Below are 7461 nucleotides of genomic sequence, written 5' to 3'. Positions count from 1 at the left end.
ATTACAATTTTCTGGTATCAAGGAATCATGTATAAGAAAACTTAATAGGTTACTCAGTCATGCATTTGAGTGGTTTGGGTATCAGTATTCCCGTATCTGTCCATGGAATTCTCCAGGCAAGAATACTGGAGAGGGTAACCATGCCCTTCTCCAGGGGATCTTCCAGACCCAGGGATCAAACCCAAGTCTCCTGCATTGCAGGCAGATTCTTTACCATCCGAGCCAACAGGGCCTTCCCAGGTGGTGTTAGTGGTAAAAGAACCCACCTGCCAATGCAGGAGAGGTAAGAGACGTGGGTTTGATCCCTGGGTCAGGAGGATCCCCTGGAGGACAAAATGACTACCCACGCCAGCATTCTTGCCTGGAAAATTCCATGGACAGAGGAGCCTGGCGGGCTACGGTCCATGGGGTCACAAACAGTCGGACATGAATGAGGGACTGAGAACGCACTCATGCATCCCCATATCAGGTGTCAGATTAAACGGTCTCTTTATCCTTTGCCTGTCTGAATTTGAATCAGTTAGTGGGAAGTAATACTCAGCCCTAAAAATAAAAGGTAAAACAGTTAAAATTTGTTACTGAAATAAACACACAGTGATTTTCATCAAATTACATGAATGTGAACTCACAGGTGTATAATATGCTTACTTCCTTATATGTACCTCACACCATCAAAAGCACGCTGTGTCTTTAAGCCACTGTGTTTACTGGCCAGGTCTTTTATTTTTAGACTAATGTAATACTTTTCTAATTCTGTAGATGAATGTATTGTTCCACTGGTAGCAATGGTAAGCAATTGCCTAAAAAGGTCTGATTTTATTTTTAACAGATGTCTGGGTGCCCCTATGCTTAAAAACCACTTCTGTGAGACATCAACAACCTCAGTCTCTATAATCTATAGAGTAAGTGTTTCTGAACTGTAGTTAGAATTGCTTCTTATAATCTGTAAATCATTTTATTGTATATTACACACAGTAGAAGCTGTTGGAAGATGGAGGTCAAGCTTCCAACAACCTATTCCCTTGAATGCACAATTGGGTACCTCAAAAGGAACTGCACTTTTCTCCCACCCAGCAACCCCCTCCCCCCAAAAAATGGTGAAAGATGTCTAAATAATTTTACTCTCCCACAGGTATACAGACAAGCTTGTTACCATTGTAGAATGATTGCCGGCTTGCAGCAGATATAACATCAAGTTAGATGGCGGCAGTGCTAGCAGAGGTGGGGACTTGATGCATCAAGAACTGTCTGCCACAGTGAACACTGGGGTGTGTGTGTCTTTTTCAACTCTGGTTTCACTGCAGCACTATTTGCAATAGCTAGGACATGGAAGCAACCTCGATGTCTATCAACAGATGAATGGATAAGGAAGTTGTGGTACATATTCACAATGGAATATTACTCAACTATAAAAAGGAATGTATTTTAGTCAGTTCTAATGAGGTAGATGAACCTAGAGCCTATTACACAGAGTGAAGTAAGTAAGAAAGAGAAAGACACATACCATATATTAATGCATATATATGGAATTTAGAAAGATGGTACCAATGATCCTACATGCAGGGCAGCAAAGGAGACACAGACGTAAGGGACAGACTTTTGGACTCAGTGGGACAAGGAGAGGATGGAATGATTTGAGAGAATAGCACGGAAACATATATATCACCACATGTAAAATAGATAAGCACTGCGAGTTTGATATATGACGCAGGGCACCCAAAGCTGGTGCTCTGTAACAACGTGGAGGGATAGGGTGGGGAGGGAGATGGGAGGGGGGTTTCAGGATGAAGGGGACAAATGGATACCTATGGCCGACTCATATTGACGTATGGAAGAAGCATCACAATATTGTAAATAAGTATCTTCCAATTAAAATAAATAAATGATTTTTTTAAAATATAACTGTACACTATTGAATAAACAAAAACAGACAGGACTGCCAAGTGCAGGGTTCTGAGACCACTTTGTGAAAGAAACAAGCAGCCCTATAGATCTGTAGGTCCCTGAGAAGAGCACATAATTTGTATTCATGATGATGACTCTGGGTCACCAAGAAAAGGTTAAATTTGTTTTAATTACACTGTGCTTAACGAAGGGATGTGAGTTACACATATATTTTCCAAAATGACTATAAAATACAGAATTTTAGTGCTTGAAAGAGTAACCTGGCCATCTGAGGTAAAACAATCAGTGTTGGTAACAAATACCTCCATATAGGAAAATGCAGCATTATCAAATTTCACATTTTGCTGGGATGTGTTACGCTTACGTTTGCTCTTCAATTCACAGTGTTCTGAACAGTTGTCTTGCATGTTTCTCTGTCTCGCTGACCTTTCTCAAGCTGCTACTATTACACTAACACATAAGAAAGTGCAGGAAAAGATGCCCTGCAGTGAATCTGTGGGTAATTTGAAACACCTCACCCTGTCTGTCACAGGGTGACAGGTTCACAAACCATTGGAAGACACATGATTATCCTTCACTTTAGCATGGTTACACTATTCCTGAAATAAATCAACAAATTAATGTCCATTCTTAATCTCTCCAAAGGTCTTCCATTCTTCTTGTAGTGGTGAGATGTAACTATTTAATCCTCTGAGGTGATGCACAAAACAGCTCTTCAGGCAGTATTCTTAAAAGTGTCTGGAAACCAGAATATTTGATTTTCTAACCCCCCCAAACATACGTTTAATGCTAAAAGCAATCCAAATTTAATACATAGAGGTGATTATTCAAAATATCTGATAGATAGTCACCTTAGAATTTCCTTTATGTACTTAGATGTGGACTACCATATGGAATTGGTAAAACACAGCTTAAAATCAGGTAGGAAAAAAATTCCAAAGCCAATTTTGTAAAGGAGTGAATTGGCCTGGTGTGCCCTAGTAGTAGGTGCTATGGTGAGCTGAGGATGCAAACCCTATGTAAGTCAGACTTGCTTCTTCTGTAAAATGATGTGTGAGTCGAATAAAGGGGGCATGCCCCTAGTTATCCCTAGTACCTCTGCATGGGACCAAGTTCCAGCCTCAGAGAAAAGGTAAAGTATGCTAATTAGATGCATTATGCTAATCATTTTGCAATATATAAAAATACGGAATCATTACATTGTACACTTGAAATGAACATGGTGTGATACGTGAATTATACCTTGATCTAAAAGGGTGGTGGGAAGCAAGATGGAGTTACTCAAGTAAAGTCAAGGAGGTGATATGAATGTTTCTCCCTACTGGGTCAGGAGAAGCCCCTCTTCAAAAGGTGGAGCCAGGAGGCTCCTTTTTCTCTGGGACTTCAGTTGCTGAAGGAAACCACTTGTCCTTGGTTTATGGGCTAATTTCCTCAAGAGCTAGCCTTGAGCCTTCCTCTAAATTTTGTATGCATCACAGCTTTGTATCTGCCTCCCCTCAACTATGGTGTTTATTCCAAGACTTTGGCCTTTTTAGAAATAACCTCAAAAGAAGAAGATAATTCTCTGACCAAATGAGATGATTACATGTTAATGACTGATGGACCCTTCAGGTTAAAGATCTGTGGTTTCCTTGCACAGCATACAGTTGACAGAATCTGGAGACCGAAGTATTGGATTTTATGTCTTTCAAGCTTTAGCATTTCAGCCTAGTCCTTTTACCTCTGTAACTCAGTCTCTGTAACTGTGTGGAAATGCCCTGTGTATTCCATGCAACCTCAGTGAGGTTCATATATTTTGAAATACAGGACACTGTTCTAAAATGTCCTATTTTCAGTGAAAATAAATTTAGGCCACAGTTTGAGATTTAAGGGATAGCAGGAAAATAGCCACTGCTTCAGGAAAGACAGACCATGAAACCTTTTATATTTTTTTGTTTGTTTGCAAAGGTCATTGCATCATTTGTATGATGCCACATTTAGTGTTTTGTGTCTGTAAATTTCAACACACCTTCATTGTAATGTGTTCTAGACATCGTGTCATCAAGCACCTGATCAGGTTCATAACCTCAGTGACTGAGTAGTAGCTGAAGGAGACGACAAGAAGCCTCCACTGTAATCACCAACATTTGGGCTCAGATGTATGATCAGAATGAGAGTGCAGCAGCCTGGACATGTAATCAGAAATACAGCTCCAAAACTCAATGTTAATCCTGAGGATAAGAAGGGAACTTCTGTGGTCAAAATTTTAGCAATCTCTGTGTCAGAAGAGAAATCCTTATTATACATTTGGGGTTTTGTTGCTGAAGGGTTAGATAAAAATCCAGGACATGAAGGATTTCTGCCTCACTTACTTTGATTGCAGCAAAAGGGTGACACTTTCTTTGAATGCTATAAGTCGTGATACTACCTAAGCACATGCCTTATAGCACTGCAGTTCTCCAGTCAAAGGATATGAGAAGAAAGGATTTCCTTGATGTTTGCAAAGCAGGTGTTTAATTACTATGAAACAAAAGAAAATATGTACATTAGTCTACCAACTAGGATTTAGAAACTCAAACTGTGGTTTTTCTGAAATTTGTATTCAGTAAAAGAAATTGGTCTTACCAGTTCAAAGGGGGAAAAATGAGTGTTTACATTTGCTTTAGGGCCACTTGTCCTGATATTCTGAGTTAAAATCTCATTGTCAAAGAACAGTGGACACAAAACGTTCCCTCTTGTGAAAAATAAAATACCGGCTAAGGCACAGGTGACATGAAAGAAAAGTGCTGATGGAAAAAGAAAAATGGTCACCAAAGGTGGCTTCCCAGGTGGCTCAGTGGTAAAGAAACCACCTGCTAATGCAGGAGACCTGGGTTCAATCCCTGGGTTGGGAAGATCCCCTGGAGAAGGAAATGGCAACCCACTCCAATATTCTTGCCTGGGAAATCCCATGGACATAAGGAGCCTGGCAGGCCACAGTCCATGGGACACACGTCATTCGAGTCAGAAAAGGAGAATCTATACGAGCTTGTTTTTTAAAATCTTGCAAAACCTTAAAGAGGAGGCTGGTATATAGGGCCAGAATTAAAGGGAAAAACACACAGAAAACCAGGAGAGAGTCACTCCTCTCCTCCAAATGGGAATATATTGTTTTGTATGGGTCAAGAAAGCAATTTGAGTAACTTGGAAAAAGATGTTTAACTGACTCCTTTCAATATATTCTGAAACAATGCCATGTTTATTAAATAACATGTGTCCAAATGAAGAGAGTGTTGTGCTATTATGTGTAAAAAAATGCCCAAAACAAAAGAAAAGGCACAGGAATTAATTATCCAAGTTTTTAGCTGAATAAAAAATCAACGTTCCACATAGTCAATGAATGTTAAACTTGAAAACAAAGCACTGTAGGCAATTTAGAGACATGAAATATTTTAACTGTAAGTAATTAAGTGTATGTATATATTGACAAGGGCTTCCCAGGTGGCACTAGTGGTAAAGAAACTGCCTGCCAATGCAGGAGACAGAAGAGACACGCGTTTGATCCCTGAGTTGAGAAGATCCCCTGGAGGAGGGCATGGCAACCCACTCCAGTATTCTTGCCTGGAGAATCCCATGGACTGAGTAGCCTGGTGGGCTACAGTCCATAGGGTCACAAAGACTAGGGTCACAAATGAGACTGAAGCGAATTGGCATACATGCATATATTAATGGAACACTTTTGATCAATGCTAAGGTCAGGTGTCATTTAATAATGAACCAGCTCAAATGGTAAAAATCTGCCTGCAATGCTGGAGACCTGGGTTCGATCCCTGGGTCGGGAAGATCCCCTGGAGAAGGGCATGGCAACCCATGCCAGTATTCTTGCCTGGAGAATTCCATAGACAGGGGAGCCTGGGGGGCTACCATCCATGGGGTTGCAAAGAGTTGGACATGACTGAGTGACTAACACTCTCACACCAATTAAAGTAACATTTTGATGTCTCTGTGGAAATGACATATTCACAAGCCCATGCCTTGGCACTAATATTTATGTATTTCAATAGCTAGGTCTGTTTTCTTACTGATATTTTAGCAGTTCAGTTACTTCAAAAACAGAAATGTAAGTTGCTTTTAATAATTTTTATAAAGCAATGGGGTAGATTTTTCCTTTGAAATCATTTTTTTCCTTTGGAATTGGATCTGTAAACTAATGAGTAAATACAAAGGGGTGCACAGATAGAATGGATCTTATATTCTTCATTTTTTTTTCCTTAAGGGAGAGCAACGAGCTGAGACATGGGCTTGTGAATATGTCATTTCCACAGAGACATCAAAATGTTACTTTAATTGGTGTGAGAGTGTTAGTCACTCAGTCGTGTCTGACTCTTTGCAACCCCACGGACGGTAGCCCACCAGGCTCCTCTTCTTTCTATACTTCTGGGACTGATATAGAACACTCTGATGCCAAACCTAGAATTAAATCACCTTTATTGCTAAAAGTTTATTTGACAGTGTTAGGTACAAAACATCAATGTTACTAACAAAAACAGCTGACAGCTTGACGCTTATAATTTGAGAATTGCTGATTATAAACACAAGCTCTTTAGGTTTTATATGGGCTTTAACACATAGGGGGTCTTCCACTGAAAAAATGTGCTAAGATAAACAAGATGTACCCACTTCAACTAAAATTTTTAAAATAATGTGGTTCAGTGTGGCTGATATTGCACTTGTATTGTACAACTTGGGTTCAAGCTCTTTCTCCAAAGCCCTCAGAATAACAGGGACAGAAGAAACTTTTTAAGCATTTGCAGCTCATTCTGCAGCTGTTCCATGAAAGGAAAGAAATATTAAACATCTGCATATTATTTAAGTAATTGTTATATACACTTCATTAAAAAAATACCCCGATGCTCACATCCCTCCATATTACTTGGTATTAAATACACACTATTTACAGCTTCAATGATAATTTTGTCTTGCAGCATGACCATTCCTTGTCTAATTTCACTTTGCTCATCATTTAGAAAATGTTTATGATCCTTCTCTAACTCCTGCATATGCTAAAAAAGAAAGTCTAGTTCAGTGAGAAAGCACCACTTTTCATCTCACGTTTTAAATGGATACGATTAAAGTTCAAAAGTCATAATACTTAATAGTCAAAGGATGCTCATTATTTATTCCAAATAAAAATATTGTAACAAATACATGGAGATCAAAATATTCACTTAAGAGATCTTCTAAATGCCAACTTGAGTCAAATTGTATTATTACAGTGGTACAATCACCTTACCCTTTGCTCAAAACAATAACTTAAGGAACAGTAAAGGTCAAGGTGGAGCAAAAACATAAACACTGATGGTCCCACAGAATGAAATGCCACAATTTAAAAACTCTCTAATGAGCTTTCTTTTTTAATATAAATTTATTTATTTTAATTGGTGGCTAATTACTTTACAATATTGGTTTTGCCATACATCAACAAGAATCTGCCACGGGTGTACACGAGTTCCCCATCATGAACCCCCCTCCCACCTCCCTCCCCGTACCATCCCTCTGGGTCATCCCAGTGCACCAGCCCCAAGCATCCTGTATCCT

This window comes from Bos indicus, chromosome X (genome assembly GCF_029378745.1).
Source record: "Bos indicus isolate NIAB-ARS_2022 breed Sahiwal x Tharparkar chromosome X, NIAB-ARS_B.indTharparkar_mat_pri_1.0, whole genome shotgun sequence".
Taxonomy (NCBI): domain Eukaryota; kingdom Metazoa; phylum Chordata; class Mammalia; order Artiodactyla; family Bovidae; genus Bos; species Bos indicus.
This window is presented reverse-complemented; position numbering follows the sequence as displayed.